The 16,591-nt window shown below is 41.4% G+C and overlaps 1 protein-coding gene and 1 long non-coding RNA gene across 2 annotated transcripts in view; one reads left to right on the top strand and one right to left on the bottom strand.

Moving 5' to 3' along the window:
* Nucleotides 1–12,161, top strand: part of LOC121527997 — a 55,912-nt gene extending 43,751 nt beyond the window's left edge. The window contains exon 2 of the long non-coding RNA XR_005993464.1: nt 11,374–12,161. This is a non-coding gene — a long non-coding RNA (uncharacterized LOC121527997). The remainder of the gene's footprint in view (nt 1–11,373) is intronic.
* mapta (microtubule-associated protein tau a) overlaps nt 1–16,345 on the bottom strand; it is a 66,068-nt gene extending 49,723 nt beyond the window's left edge. Inside the window, exon 1 of the mRNA XM_041815064.1 lies at nt 16,272–16,345. The gene's annotated coding sequence lies outside the window, so the exon portion shown is untranslated. The remainder of the gene's footprint in view (nt 1–16,271) is intronic.
* Nucleotides 16,346–16,591: the final 246 nt, after the last annotated feature.

Genomic DNA, 16,591 nt, shown 5'->3' with positions numbered 1-16,591 from the left:
AGTCCTGCCAGCCAATCACTAGTTGTCTCTGTTTGTTCTCCAAATGGACGAAAAAAAAAAACCCCAGCAAGCCCAACAGCAGACCTTTTTGAATCAGTGAAATAATCAGAGATGTAGGCAGCCATTCAGAGATCTGAGAGCTGGCTCCACTTAGAGCGGAGAGACACACAAATGAGGAGAGACTGACCAACATATTGTTAGCTTTAGACCTTTCCCGGGATTTTTGACAAGGAAAATGTAGGAAAACTGTACATTTAAACCTCAGAGATGCATTTAGAAAAGAGGAGGCTCCAATTTATTATAAAAAGAAGAGTGATGTTTCTGTGTCCCATTGAAACTCTAATGAATAGCGCACTCTCAGAGCTCAGGGACAAGACTCCCATTGTAGCATTACACATGACAGAATCCAAACAACGAGAAAGCTGCAGCCCTGCCAATGAAGACAATCCCTCTGACAATCCCTCGATCTGCATCCGGGAGCTCAGACGGTTAAAGAGCAAACAAACTGTGGGCCGATAAGAACTGGATCCTCCAGCTGATACTCATGTGTAAACAGTAAATTTAGATTAATCTACAGCAGGGTTACGCTACCAGAGGCCGGTCTGCAGTAGTGTGTAAACAAGCGAGAGCTCTCACTCTCCTCTACACATCCATTTGTCACCAGTTGTGTCGGTGTTCAGACACTCCCAATGATTTGCTCTGGGACAAAACATGCACACAAATTTCACCTGCAGCAGAAAGGGAACGTGACAGCAGTCTTTGTCGCAGCTTCATGAGGGGGAAAAGGGCTGAAAGGTCTGCTGATGCAGCTTGTTCCTCTCAGGGGCGTGTGAAAATGTAATCTTGGCACCGGCCCCGGCCTCCAGAGCAAACCGCTAAGACGGCTCTGAAGGAGAAGCTCGGTCAACAGGGCTGTTGACACAGCTCCAGGAGCAGTCTCAAATGATGTGGGTTTTTTTGACCACAAATTCAAAGTGAGCGGCAGCAAAGCGGGGCAAAATGTGGATTTCTCTGAAGGGGAATTCTGATTTTACACGTCAACATTAATTTTGTAGTTATATAATGTCTTCTTTTTTTAAATGACCAGATATTATAGCCTGGGTGGCCTCAGCCTTTAAAGTTGTTGTGTTTTACTCTATATCAAGAGTTTAACTTATATACTATCAGCATCATGTTTTTGGAGCTTGACCCACATTATGAACTTTAAGTCTGCAGATCCAGGCCTGTGCTGGTTCAGTTTGAAGCTTCCTTTGTAAAATTGTCTCTTGAGACTCATAAATGCACAGGAGAATCAATGAAACAAGGCTGTAGCACACTCAGAGGAGGGTTTCAATACAGTTTTTATGCACACTAAAGCTAAATGCTCTTCACAGCTTCTCACAGTCCAAGGTGACCTCTTCAAAAATGTTCACTATCAGCAGGAAAAGAGGGAATCCGCTCATTTCAGGAGCTGGGGACAAAGAAATTGTGGCAAAAGAGAGAGTTCTGTCTTCCTCCCTTGTTGCATGAAGCTTTCTTTACCTCACTGTTTGCATTGCCATCGTCATCACTCCACAGAAGGGGCACATAGAGGATGCAACATCAGCTGTTTTATCTTGATTTACATTGCAGGTGATGGGATGAAAAATGTACCAAAGATAATTTGGTTGTATGTTGGGATGAGTATTGAAATCTGGTACTAACATGGTACCAGTAACTAAAAATGTAATACTGATTAGACCAGCATAAAATACAGAGTTAGATGCTTTTTTCAGTAAATTAGCACCCTGCGACTCCAAATGGATCACACAAACTACCTAATGGAGTATATGTGTTTTATGTGCACTCCTGTTTCAGCAGAGCATGGATGTCTTTTGATTGTTTTGTTGTCCTGAGGATTGTGTGCTGTTTTCCTACAGAGGACAATTACCCTGACAGATTCATTTATTGTTTGTCACTGACACAACACCAGTAATTCTGATCAAGCCTCTTCCATAAAGAAGCACACCCACTTCCTTTATTTATATATTCTGCTGACATCTTTTTCAGATATTTCTCTGAATTATGTACGACGCGCCCCATGTATGGGTGGCACAGGTTCATGTCCATTCCTGCCCCAGTCTCTTATCCCTGTTTCCAATTCTATCCACCATCCTCCTCTCTGAAAAAAGGCATGAAAGCACCACTATCAGACAAACCCCAAATGATGCCACACTCACAAGTCAACCCATCACAACTTGCAATGCTGAGATGTAAGAGCGAAGGTTTTGACGATATGTGATGTTCTGATTATGTTACAGAGCTATAATGTTACTTCATAGCAAACTATTGCTGTATTGCTTGCTCTAATGCTGACAGTGCAACATTAGGTACCATTAGGTAGCTCTACTGTTTAGCTAACAAGTCTGAGGTAAATACGTTCTGTTAACCAACTTCACTGTGCAACAGTGCAAAGATGCTTTAGCAGTGCTAGCATGTCTACATTTGATGGTCTTTGCACATGAACGTCCCTGTTCCAGTGCTTAACATTGACTCTCAATGCTGTGTTTATATGTAATTATAACCTGATTCAGGCTCTGGGTAGTGGTGGGCGGTAAATCTGTAGAATTTCTGCCATGGAATGGATTATTGCAACACTGTCATCATGGGTTTAGATGCCTATGTTTTGCTGTGATGCACGCGCAAGGCCTATCCGCTCCAACAGCTGGCGGAGCGAGTGATTTTTGACAGACAGCTCGGGCTGAGTCCAGTCACTAGCATGTTTAGCGCTAGCTTTATGTGTAGTCAGGTAAAAAACAGAACGTCACCCATTCTTGCTATTGTAACTAAGCACAATTAACAGACAAAAGGCGTGTACTTTCCTCTCAAAGTTTGACGGCTGTACCATGGCAGAGTCAATGTGCCAGCTCTGTCAGCCTGCCTGGGGCTTTAACACAAACTAAGTGCTGCTTCGGCTGGTCTCGGTTTGTCTAGAGCCCAGCACTGCAGTTATTTGTCTTACAACAGCTTAAACAACCATTATGAGGCCAGACACAGTGCTATGAACTACCTGCAAAAACTCCTTACCAGTACGGCAGCCAAAGCTAAGCTAACTCAATGCTAGACACATTACTTCCGTCAAGCTCTTCACAATAAAAGTCTGTGGCAGTTATTTTTCTGAAACGCTTTTATTGGGAACACTTTTATCAGGAAACATGTTCAATTCATTAGCAGATTAACACACCTCAACAGGATAGAGATGAAATGTGAAACTTGGAGCACAGTAAGACAGAAATAAACCTAGAGAGACTTAAAAACAAACAAGTAGGTTTTTTATGCTCCTATGCTTAGACATACATTGAGTATGCCAGCAAAGGCTTGGTTTAAGGTGGGAAGGGGGTTTACACTTTAATTTGGATTAACAAGCATTATCTCTTTTTAATTTTGGGATAAAGCGATATAATACCGTTATTATGAAATTCAAGTGACATGATTTTTAGGCCATATCGCCTGGGCCTACCTCTAGACTTCATCCCCATTTTGTTGGTAAAAACAGTGCTAAACTGCAGTTTCTATGAGATGCTATCAGTGCTATTAGTTTGGTTGTCAATATCGTATTAAAGAGCGTTGTAGCAGCATGGAAGCAGTCTTTAAGAACTACTATAGAGGCTACTAGTGGTGAACAGCCGCATTACAGTCTAAATGAAGCATGTGACCAGTCGATGGGTCTGAAATGATTTTTAAAAAGCTGATAATTATTTTAACCTACTTGTAATTCTGGTCCCAGCTACAAACAGATCAAACTTTAACCATTAAGCCAGATAGCTGCACATATTCTCAGTATTTTCTGTTTGTTTTTGTTTTGTTTTTTTCAAATTGGAAGAAGCCCAACAGTAACCAAGTAGGCGGGGGTTGACAAAGGGTTAATTAATGAAAATTTGCTCTGGGTTAAACTGACATTTTCTGACAAGCGATTAATCGACACGCTTATTTAACCAAGCAAGAATGGCTAACATTCTCTGCTTTGACCTTCTGAAATGTGATGATTTATTCTGAGTTTTATGTGTCTGTTAAACTGTGTGTGGTTTAATATTAAAGGTTCTATTCTCTATATGTCAAAAAAATTGAATTTTGTGGACCCTGCTGGTACAAAAATACTAAGACATTTGCACTGGCTCAGACAAAGAAAAGGCAGCAAATCCTCATGTTTGAATAGCTGTAGGCAGAGAATATTTAGCCCTTTGTGAATTATTTATACTCATTGACTCATTGATTCTTCATCTAATCATTTAAGCATGGAAATAAAATAAAATCGGAGCACAAAGGCGTTTGTCTGATGCCGTGTCGGGCCCTGCCTGCTCACCGGTGCTGCTCATCACTCAGCTGAGAGATGAGGATGCTGCTCTCTCATGCTTGGCTGCTTCTGTATCTCTGACCTACTTTCTCCTCCTCATCCTCCCTCTCTCTGCATGTTTCACTCCCTCCCAGCCTCCAGCAGCCGCACACTGACTCTACCTTTTCTAACGACGGCACGGCCCTGTGGAGGAGGGGGCTGAAGGTGGAGCCCGTTTGCATTTTGCCGCCATCTAAACGCTGGAGGGGAAGCATCTTTCAGGGCTGGCCTCCTGTTCAGCATCTGCGCCAGCAGATACACATGTTCAGTATCTGTGGAGCTCTCTTAGTCACTTTTTCCACCTCTGTTTTCATTCCTCCAGGATGTCACCACACCCTGCTACCTGTACACACATCCTCCTCTCAGGTTAAACACACTGTAGTCTCTTAAAACAAGACATGTTATGTAATCAAGGATCACTTTCAGCTCCAGTTTGCAGAGCAGTAAAAGACACGCCAAGACGTTTTTCACTCTGCAGTCACGCAGCATGGAATTCTAAATATGAGTTCTTCTCATGTTGTCATGGTGCAGAGCAATCAGAAGCCACAGCTGCAGCATGGTTCAATATATACACAAACTCAGAGCAGCACACGCACACAAACACATCCTTCCACTGGTGAAATGAGCCAAAGTCCTCCATCAGCATGGCGCCAATTAACTGTGTACAGGAATGCAGTTTAAAGCTGCTGCGGCTTTTCTTCTTCTCTTTAACGAGACGATGCAATCACAGAGATGTCTGAGCAGCTTCTACTGGCAACTTTACAACTCTGTCTGTGTTATCATGTCTCCAGCCTGCTCCAGATCTCAATGAATGAACACATGCTTAAGAACAAATCTAAAATTTGGCTCATAGAGAAGTCTGTAAATCCTTCTGTATTTGCTTCATAGTTACAGTTTGATAAAAGGGAGCTTTTTTCATGACAGAAACATGTTAAAGGATTTGTTAGGGCATCTTCAGGACATTTTTAGTGGAATGCAACTACACTGCCTGCCAGGATAAAAACTTGTCTTCTTCTAAGTTTATTTATTACTTGTGTAATCATTTCCATCACAGGTTGAAGGTGATAATTTCTAGTTTAAAAAGTAGACTCAAAAAAAAAACAAAATAGAGCCTGTTTACCTTGTCTTTGGTGACCATTAGGAATGTTACTAGGGAACAAATTTCAAATCTGGTTAAACATAAATTTTAATTGTGCAGTCAGCTCGTCTAAAGTTAAGAAAATACGAAGATAACAGTCCAAATTGAGCACCATTTAATGTGATTAGGCAAGTATATGATGTAAAATTGGTTTGTAGAGTGTGGCTAAAGTTAGCCATGCTAGAACTTACAGCTTTTGACCCAGGCGAACGTCCACATGCCTGTGCTGAATAAGGTTACTCACGCAGGACACGGGTAGTCATACGCCCAGCCGTGATCAGCTGATCCTAATTATGGCCTCCCAGTTCCCACAATCAATCACAACTCTTTCTCTCAACACAGCAGTGTATTCCCTAAATGCATAAATGCTAATGCATCATGCTGCTGCTGGCAAGGCTTAACCTTCTCCACCCCAGCCTCCTACTTTATAGCATAAAGCTTGTTGCACCCTCAGACTCATGCTACTATGGATTAATTGCTTTTGAACTAATTTTATTGTGTTCAATTATGCATTGTCATGCAATTTTATCTATCCATATGGGGGTTTCTTTGACTTTCCAGGGAGCTTTGCACTCCCTGGAAAGTTGGATAGCCATCTGTCTGCAGTTCACCATTAAAGAAAGAAGAAGGGGAAGAAAAATTTACAGTTTAACTGTTGTCACTTCTGGGTTTGGGCAAAATGGTATTGCACAATTCCAGACATTACACTGTGGAGATTAGCGCTGTGTACCAAGTCCTGCTGCTGTAAAGTATACTAACAGAAGTATGTAGTGTCAAGCATAGTTATTAGTTTGGTTGCATGAGTATAACCTTAAGCTACCTGAACACACCTTTGTTTTCTAGATGTGCCGCTCCTACAACATGCTGTTTGGCCCGAGCACTGACCTTTAGATTCTTCCTCTGCTTCTTCTGTTCTTCTTCAATTCATTCTGGCTAATATCTTGCTAATTTGGAGGTCTTAACATGCCCCAAAACTCACCAAATTTCACCGATGCACCAATCCTGATGAAAATTTAAGTATTCTAGTCCTTTGACACAAAACGGCCCCACAGGGGTCCCAAATGTCCTTTTTTCAGGGCGCCTCAGTGAAGTTTAAGCTACATGCATGATTATTGGTACACATATGTATCATATCAAGATGAACAAAAAACTAATGCACTTTCTTTTAAAAATATGTACAGGAAGTGAGAAAAAACGGGCAAATTCAGCTGTTTTTTCAACATTTCACAGGTTGCACATTGTAACAAACGAGTTTGAGGGATTTCATCTGATGGACTCTTTTGCTGGCTCTGGATAAGTTGGAGATCTAAAGTTATTAAAAGCTTGAGTTTTCACCAGAGGGCGGGGCCACAGTCTAGTCCCACCAGTTGAATTATGATTTATTTTTTTTCCCCTGCCTACATCACTTCAAACAATTATGCACACCATTCAGGCTAAGCTGATGATTTTTGGTCTGCATATGGATCATCCTGAGACCTACAGAAAAGCCTCATGGACCCATACCCAAACCCCAACAGGAAGTCCATCAACATGCACCGGGGTGCAAGGTCCTTTCAGTGCTGCTTTCTGCCCTAGTCTATACTATTAGTGCCATCTGTTCACTGTGTTTGTTTACATCCGGGTATCAGAACTTTATGGCAGTGTGGCAGACATTAACCAGAACTACAGTGGCTTATGGCAGCAGCTACCAGCCATTATGAGCTGATGTGTTACAGTTTAGTCATTACATTTGAATGAGATGGTTGGCCCGAATTTATAAAAAAAGACTACTCTGGCTAATCCTACACATTCCTAATAATCACAGTCTGTTTTAAACTTTTAAAAGCCAAAAAAAGCATCCAAATAGCATAAATTACAGATGTTTCTTGCTAACCAAGTAAGCACTAACACTGGATGATTATAGATAGAGTTGTCTTTAAAGGAAACACCCACAAAATGTCACATCTGCTTGGTGCTGAGGGGAAAATAGGCCATTAACCACCAGAGCTGCTGTGTGACCCTCTGCATACAAATAAACATTAAAATGTAAATCTTTTCTATTTTAGTTTTATTAAACTGAAGCACAAAGCTGAAGGGAGAACACTGGCTGCAGGTCGTCCAGAGGGAGGATGAGCTTTCAGAGGAATGATTCTCATCACATAGGATGTCCTGCACTCAACTAGGATGCCATGAGGATTGTGTCTTTGTGTTTGCTTACTCATGCTCCTAACCTGAATATAGCTGCTGTAGGCTTTGATATATTTATTTTTTATTTCATTCATTTCTTACATGCCTCTTCTACAAGCTTTGTTTTCTGTTATAATTCAAAAATGTAAATATCTGCTTGTAAACTGTGTATGTTTGTAGCGTGGAGCCACAGCTGATAACATTTCAAACTAAAGTCGTATTTCTGTAGCTAAAACCAGAGAACATAAAAAAGGACAACCAATAAACTCATCAATCAACTTATTGTTTGAGCCCTGAGCCTTTAATACGATAAATCTGTCTAACTTACATAAAAGCTCGGCTGTAGAAAAGTAATTTTGGTGATGTTGCTGGTTTTGCCAGCCTAAGCTCCTCATGCAGGTCCTCCAAAATGAGGCCGGCTGGTTGGATGCGGTCACCGTTGGACCCGAGCCTGTGCGTGGCAGTAGCCTGTCAGTGTTTGCTAAATGGAACGCTCCACTGAAGACTCATTTCATAATGTATGTGTCTCTGAGGCTGATGACTGATGACGTCAGCAGCCAAATTCAGAGGGTGATTCTTACAATGAAAGATCTAGAACAACATGATGAACCAGCAGCTTAGTCAAACTATCATTTATTTAGACTGACAAGTTCAGTCCAGCAAATTAAAATGAACCAACAGAAGTTTGGGAGTTAAACTTAAGGAGTAGATTCTGATTTTTAAAAGTCCATGCTTGGTAAAGTCACACTAGTCTCTGAGATATTTACACATGCCAAAACTGTAGTTCATCAAGAGGCCTCTTGAGACTGACTCCAGAAGTGAGCCAGTCCCCATTCATGGACAGGCATGTAAAGATTAAACATTAACTTTGGCATATTTATCCAAGCCTGAGAGCAGACCCACTCTCTCTATCTGCACTTACATCATAAGTTTAATTGAGTAGCTCTGTCTTCAAGCTCATCTTGTTTTCATGCTACTGTCCTTGAGCTTCCTGCCCTGAGCGTGACTCCACAGGACCATGGCCTCTGTGGGAATATGGCCTACTCCGGAGCATGACTTTTGAACTTTTGGCTCTGTTTGTGTTGTTTATGCAGTTTGGAGATTTTTAGGAAAGGATTTGTTTTTCTAAATGAGACTCAAAGAAGTCTGGGATTCAGCTTTATTGTCAGGAGAATTCTCTGGGTTCTTCAGGAAATGGACTATCACAGAAAAACAATGTGTTTAGGGCATTCAGATACTTCAGATACACCAATTTTGGGGGCTGTTATGGACACAGATGTCTAACATAATTGTTAGCCAATGCTGATGCTGATATCTTCTCTTGGTATAACACTCCTAGTGTACCAACATATTCTCCCATATTTCACAACAAAACAAATTGGACTTCATCTAACCAGCCACTTCTTCTACTCTATGGAAAATCTCAGCAGCTAGTTATGCCAGATCCAATGCATTCCACATTATTACCTCTGAAAGGAGGTTATGTGATCGGGTGGGTTTGTTAATTTCTTTGTTTATCTGGTAGTTTGTTTGGTAGTTTGTTAGTTTGTTAGCAACATAACTCACAAAGTTATGGACGGATTTTGATTACATTTTCAGGAAATGTCAGAAATGGCATTAGGAAGAACTGATTAGATTTTGGGAGTGATCCGGCGCACCGTCTGCATCCAGGAATTTTTTAAAGGATTCTTTACTATTGGGAGATAGGGCTAATGGCAGAGGTCTGCGCTGTTACCACTTTACGCCAGGAGATGGCGGACATGAGTAACTTCAATCCCAGCAGCATTTTGGGTGTGTTTCTATTCAAAGTTTTGGAGTTTATAGAGTTTGAAAGACGCACGCCTGGTCGAGGAGATGAGTCGGAGCATAACAGAAAGAAAGACAGCGAATTGTAACAAGAATAGTCACAATGCTGGGAGGAATAGAGGAATATTCACCCTCTGCCATGACTTCCAGTCGTCCGGTGAGACCATGGGTGAGACTGTCAGTGAATCTGTTGGCAACAACAGGCAATGCTTCCACCGTGACGGTCCACCTGTAGTAAAGCCGATGCTTTACCTCACCATGTTTCCACCCCACCGGGGAGGGAGTAATCGGCGAATGCTGTGGTGGGGGGCACATGGGGATGGATCCAGGAATTTTTTAAAGGATTCTTCACTACTGGGAGATAAGGCTAATGGTGGAGGTCTGCGCTCTCTGAGTGCTTTTCTAGTGTGGCTAATGTTTGCAAAAGGCCGATTGTCGGCCTGTACCAAGTGATTGCACACTGGTACTAGTGCCCTCACTGTGAATTAACATTACCTCTTTAGGTATGATAACTGACATCAGAACTATTTTGCCTGACTCTTATAAAAGAGCAGTCCATACATCATTCATGGCTCTCTTACTGTAGCTTTGTATCTCTATATGCTGTGGGCAGTGAAGCAGCTGGGACCACAAATGAATGGAGGTGAATAAGCTACAAGCTAAAAAGCTAGCTGTGCCTTTTTAATAGCTTTTCTCCCTCATTTTGTCAAAAAACATTCTTTTAAAAGACAGTGATATTTCATAATTCATAATGGATAAACCAGTTTTAAGAGTTGGTTCCTTTCCTGAACAGTTGGCTCTCGTTTTCCTGTTTTCCATTTCCGTTGTTTTTAGGATATAAAAAAAGGCAGAATGGTACTAAAGGCAAAGTTTTTTGGTAACTGAAAGGCCAGCTCCTATTTCTGAGCTGAGACAACGAATCAAAATCTCTAGACAAGAGCTGGAGTTCCCGTCACACCGAGCAAGGCTGGATGGACATAAGCAAAGCCATGCTTTTTGTTACTAGCAGACTACAGCAGGTCACGTCAGTTTACAGGGCGTGTAGCATCTACACAACCAATCCAGCCTGGAAGAAGGTATCCCAGACCGCCTCCATATGCAGTCTAAGCTGTCAGATATCACACTGTTTTAGTATGCATTGAGGTGCACAAAGCAGTGATAATTACCACTTGGTGTTTGAATGACCAAAATGCATATAGATTCCTGTTAATGCATTTTGTGAATAGATTATTAGCAACATGCTGCAGGAGTCTGCCTCTGTGTTCTATCTTTACTCATTAGCTTCTTTCTTTGCCATGCACTGATTTATTTGCATAGGAGTCAAATTTGAGTTGGACTGTTCAGAAGAGAATATGACTTATGAAATTGTGAGTTAGCTACATTCCACAACTTCTATGTTGTTAGCTGTCTTAATAGCCAGCTAGTCATTTAGCCACTGGCTGTGAATAGCTCGCTTTTATCCAAGTGTTAGCCAACCCCTTGCTCTTTAAAGCTCCACCCTTTTTGTCCAGAATGTGGTCGCTCCTTCCACTCTTTATGGTATACTGTCTCTCCATCTTCACAATTGTTGGCACCAGCCCATTAAGAGTAACGGTAGGACCTTCCTGCCCCATATCTTTGTTCCCAGTGATAACTGATAACCTCCATTTAACAGCCTGAATACTGAATAAATGACATGGCCTCCGTACTTGGACTGAAGACAAAAGATGAACTTGATAAAACAGTGTACCCTCCTGAACATGGACTACAGCTGAAGGGAGGGGTCTCTGTCTGCCTTCACTGTGCAGCATACCAGTCCGTCTCTCCACTACCGACTCGTGCCAGCACGCTGCAGAAACTTGCAGAGAGCTGTCTGTGTCTGAATCCAATATGAATAAAATGGCACTGAGATGTCTTTCATTCCTTTCCGCAGATCATCTGGACGCTCAGAATGGCTTCCAGCTGCGGTTACAGACTACAACATGCCCGTCTCTCCCCCCTCCTCCTGCTCTCTTGTAATGTAACACAGGAAACTGCCTGTTCCCATGAGGATGGAGGAAAGGTGTGACGGAAGAAAGAGACCTCATTCCACTTAATCCTTGCTGTCCATCAGAGCAGGTTGAAGCACCACTGACACGCAAACGGCGAATTAAAGCCTTTGTTTTCATTTGGCTTCATGGTGAAAGGCTTTTCATGCACCTACTGTGGATCAGGGCCTGTCCACTGACCCTGCGCGGATTACTGGGGAGCCCATATGTGTCAGATAAGCAGCCTGGTTCACTGACAGCGGAGAGACGCTGCTGTGCAGTAGTGATGTGTTCGCGAAAAAGCCGGCTCTTTTATTGAAAACAATGGGACTGACTTCCTTTCCCCCCGTTTTGGTTGTTATTTAATTCACAACAGATTAAAGGGATGATCTTTCAGAACAACAAGGTCAATAAACCAGAGGCTCAGAGGAATAGCATGATTGTTACATAACAAACATCAGGCATGAGTAAAATTGTTCTGGATAGGGTTAGTCTTCATTTTAATGAAATTCATGCTCATACTGTTAAATTTGACTGATTTATTTCAAAATGTTATGAAATGACGAGCTGGTGTTACACTCTAAAAAGTGACCGTGCTAACTTGTGATTGATTCTAGATTATGGCCCTGTGTTTACAGTGGCATTACGACTTGGTAATAATGTGCAATGGTGATTATACTGGACAGTATTGTGATTTGCGATTGCAGTTATGATCTAATACATCATGAGTCTACTTGCTTTGTTATCAAAAATGCAGAGTAATGATGGTGCTGAAGTGTGTATTTCTCAACTCAAAACAGACAAAAACCTGAAGTTTGAACATCGCTGCTTTTAGAATGACTTCACATTAAAAAAAAACACCTTTTCCCTTTTTTGAAAACAGAAGTTCAATAGTTTGCATTATTGTAAAATTAAGGGTCTTTCTGCAGATATGTTAGTACTACTTAAAGGTGCAGTATGTAATTTTTTAGCCAAAGCAAACTTTTACTTTTAACTTAGAATAAGCCTTTTAATCATACATAGGAAGAGTCTTCTTGGATTTGTGCATTTTGCATGTTTCTACTGTACCTCAGAGAAGACCAAATAAAAATAACATCGTTTTAAAAATACAGGCAATTAAACACTAATTTAACTAACTAAGTTTGTTCTGCTAAATGCTCCTGGGCTAAATATTACTCATTGCACCTTTAATACAAAAATAATTTCCATTTTTATTCAGTTAAACAGCTGCACAGTCTAACCCTGCAACTGTGATTGGATTAATTGTGCAGCACTTCTTCTTACCAGAGTCTATTTTTGCTCAGTTTTGGAAGTCGACTTCTGCTTTTCTCTGTGGTGTCCCTAAGCTCTAGGGCTGGGGAATTAAGTGATATTTAGATTAAATTGCAAAATGGCCTACTGCAATTTTTAAATCGCTGAAGGTGCAATATTTCTTGAACCTGATGTGTGTGTCAGTTTAACACCATTATTTTTGCAGCAGAGATATTACGCTCTGCAAACATTTAAGTGTCATTTTTTCTAGAATAGTTTGCAAAAACTCCTACTTTCCTTATTTTGTATGCGTATTTCTTGTTAAAAAAATAAGAATCACATAAAAATTTTCAAAATCATTCAGCTCTATTTCGAGGGATTATTTTCTTGTGTTTCTAGAAAAGACACAAGATGAGGATCTTTAAAATATCTGCAGTTTTAGGGGGGAAAAAAAATCACAATTAGATTATTTTCCAAAATTGTTCAGCCCTGTTTTATTATTATTTTTTTTAATTCTCTTTTTTATTAAGGTTCTTAAGTTCTTACAACAATGGTACATTGTTTACAAAACATAAACAGAACCCTTTTTTTTCCAATTTGAAAATTAACTAACAAAACATGAACAGAGCAGGTATGACATGTAGCTACATTACTTAAAAATAAAATAATGATAATAAAATAAAATAAAAACTCCCACAACACTGCACTCATTTCTTTATGTTCCAGTGTTACAGGCTTTAAGTGGCCAAATTTCCAGTATTTTTGAGTTCATATAACAAAATCCAGTCCAGAAGTATCAACCATATCCAAAACAGGTTGCCGTAGTTTGAGAAATCCCTCAGTGTTATCATGAAGGGCATACGTCCAATCGCCCACTGAAGGACTGTCCTTAGAAATCCAGAATTTGTTTTAAATATTTCTCCTCTTGTGTATTATTTACTTTTCTGATTATTAGGGGGTCAGATATTTTCTATTATTGAAAGTAAAATAACTAGGAAGGGAAAGGTGTCTCCTCAGGTGTTGCTGTGAGGGCTCTGCTGTTGACAAAGCTGACATTAAAAGTCCCGCCCATTCTCGATTATGATTGGTCCAGAGAGAAGTGACCCTTAGGCGCGTGGTGCTGCTCCAAAAGTCGAACTGTTCCAACCAAAAGTGCGACAAAACATGGCTGACACTGAGGGAATTGTAGCACCCTATTGTATCGGACAATGAGTGCTAAAATGGCAGATGTGGTCGCTGGCTCTGAAACTTGCCACAGCTCCTTTTGGTCCTGTATGTGGCTAAAAACTGTAGTCCACGGGCTCTGCTATTTCTGGAAACATCAACAAACACGTCACAACTCATGAACTCTCAGAAAAACTCCCCACTACGTCCAGAAGGAGGGAGAAATCATGGGCTGTTTCCAAATTGGCCTACTGCATACTCCTGCCAAACGCAGTATACAGTACGCATTGCACACTGTGTACTGCGTTCAACAGTAGTATGCAGTATGACTGCCAGTCGGACATTATTGTGTAGTATGCGTGGTTTCCAGTAAACAGAAGTACGTCATACCCTGGTCAATATTAAACAACGCTACAGTGTTTTCCATCCATTTACGTACAGAAAAATCTGGGAAGCGTTTTTATCTGATTTTTCGGGATTTTTATAGCTGTTGTTGTTAGCTTAGTATGTGTAGTGCAGTGAAAGGACACACTTGACAGCACCAAACAAAAACAACAGTGACCTTATTTGAACTTATTTCGCTATAGTACATGTTAAAAAGGTAAAGATAAAAGGTAATGGCACTTTTTATAACCGTCAGCCGCTACGGTGAAAGTTCTGCCGCTCTCCGCTACTACGAACTCTGACCAAGCGCTTTGCATTGTGGGTAACAGTAGGCAAAGCAGACTGGTCCGACAACTTTTGCATTTGTTCGCATACTGCATACTACATTTTGGGCAAATCAGTGCGCACTGCTAGTATAGTAGGCGAATTCGAAAGCGGCCATGGTCTCTTAAACACGTTAAACACGACCTCGTTTGGAGGCGCCAGTTGTAACGTCAGAAGTTGAAAACGTTTTAACAAATTCCTCTTTGTTCCTTTTTTCAGAAGAGACCTTTCATATAACGAGTGTTTTTCTGTCATCAAAGTAAAAACCAAACAGAGGCGTTTATAGACACACTTCCTGTCTTCAACATCTACTGTAACCACAACAGCCAGTACACATTCATCTCAAAGTCACCAGTTATTATGATCACGGAATGAAACATAACATCTGCTTCTTTTTCAGAGCTGGTTTCCTTTTTACCCCTTTTTTGTCATTATTTAATACATGCCAGGATAAAGAGAGAATCTTGTCTTATTACAAGGCCAACACACATGAGACAACAACAATGCATTCAGCCTTTTTCCTGCAAACAGGTTTCTGAATCATTTGATTTCTGCGGTGTAAACATTTCTTGACAGATTAAAGATCAATCTATTTGTAGTGTATCAGCATAGATATGATTCTGGTCCACATCGCCCAGCCCTCCTGAGAAGCCCATATGTGTCAGATAAGCTCTGTGCAGACTGTAACATGAAAAATGGGCTTGGCATTTGCGCACAAGCGCCGCATCATCATCCCGATCCCCCCAGAAAAGCGCTCTCTAAATAATGTAGGAACATGAACATCCAGGGGAGACTGCATGTAAATGAAGGCATCCACAAGGGAGGGCTTGTTTTTGAATTGCTTTACATGCAGGGAATCAGGTTAAAGAAGAAAAGAGCTCATCTGTGCTGCACGTACAGCTATGCTAGAAACCACTTAGGCCCTCAGATGCAAGAAAGAGAGAAAGATCCAGAATAACGGGAGCGAAAAAAAACAACGTTAGGAGTCAGTGCAGGAACGTCCAGCCTCTCTGCGCGCAAATCACACAAAGAAAAGAGGTGTTTACGAGCGCTCAGCTGGAGTGAAAATCAGAGAAATAACATTGCATTGTTGTCCCAAGGGAATCCTGTAATAATGAGATTATAAATATTCTGGCGGATTAGTCTTGTTAACGCGCGCAAGGACGATCTGCGTGCTGCTGGAGCAAAGCTGGACCTGCTCCGGAGGATGCACCATGGAGACATTTTGGTGTTTTTTCCTCCTGCTGTGATAGATACTCAGAAATCAGGCAGAATGAGCCGTGTTTGTAGGGAGGTGACTGCTGCTCCTTCGGTGCTGGAGCGACGATGGCTGCAACAAAAACACCTTCTTTTTTCTGTTTATTGGATCAGAGGATCGATGGAGACGGAGCTCGTGCGTAATCGAAGTCTGATTTTAAAACCCCAAAGCCGCAGCAGGAGGATCCGTGCCCGATGAATGATGCAAGACAAATCCACCTCGTTCATGTGCATGATATTTCTATACGTGTAAACGCACACAGGCCCAGCCTCTCCACCCTCATGCAAAAAATATTAAGTGACAAGACGAATGCCGATGCAGGGTTACGACGCAGCGTTTGGCGCAAACATCAGCCGCTCGGCGGGATGTTTGGAGCTGAGATTTGATCCGTCTAATTAGAGGAAAATGCGTGTTCGGTCTTACCTGAGCGCAGACAGCGGTGTTGTCTCTTCAGCAGTCGCTCACCGGGTCGACTCAGCTTCTCCTCGCAGTGCGGCTGCAGGCCGGAGGAGGGCGCTGCTGAGTCAACACTGTCTGTCCTGAAATGCAACCTGTCTGCTCCCAGCAGCCTTCAGTCCATCTGCTGTCATCATGAACAGTGTAAATAAAAATACATGTGGCTTTACACCGATTTAATGCAGAAATGTACGGAGGCCCATTTATGCCAGGGGAGAAGAATAAATGTTAATATTTATCTTGTCTTATAAATAAAATACGGCCCTAATAATGAGATATAAAGTCGA

Source organism: Cheilinus undulatus, linkage group 20, assembly GCF_018320785.1.
Source record: "Cheilinus undulatus linkage group 20, ASM1832078v1, whole genome shotgun sequence".
NCBI classification, from domain to species: Eukaryota; Metazoa; Chordata; class Actinopteri; order Labriformes; family Labridae; genus Cheilinus; species Cheilinus undulatus.
Note: the sequence above shows the minus strand (reverse complement) of the source record. Positions and strands in the feature narration are given on the sequence as shown.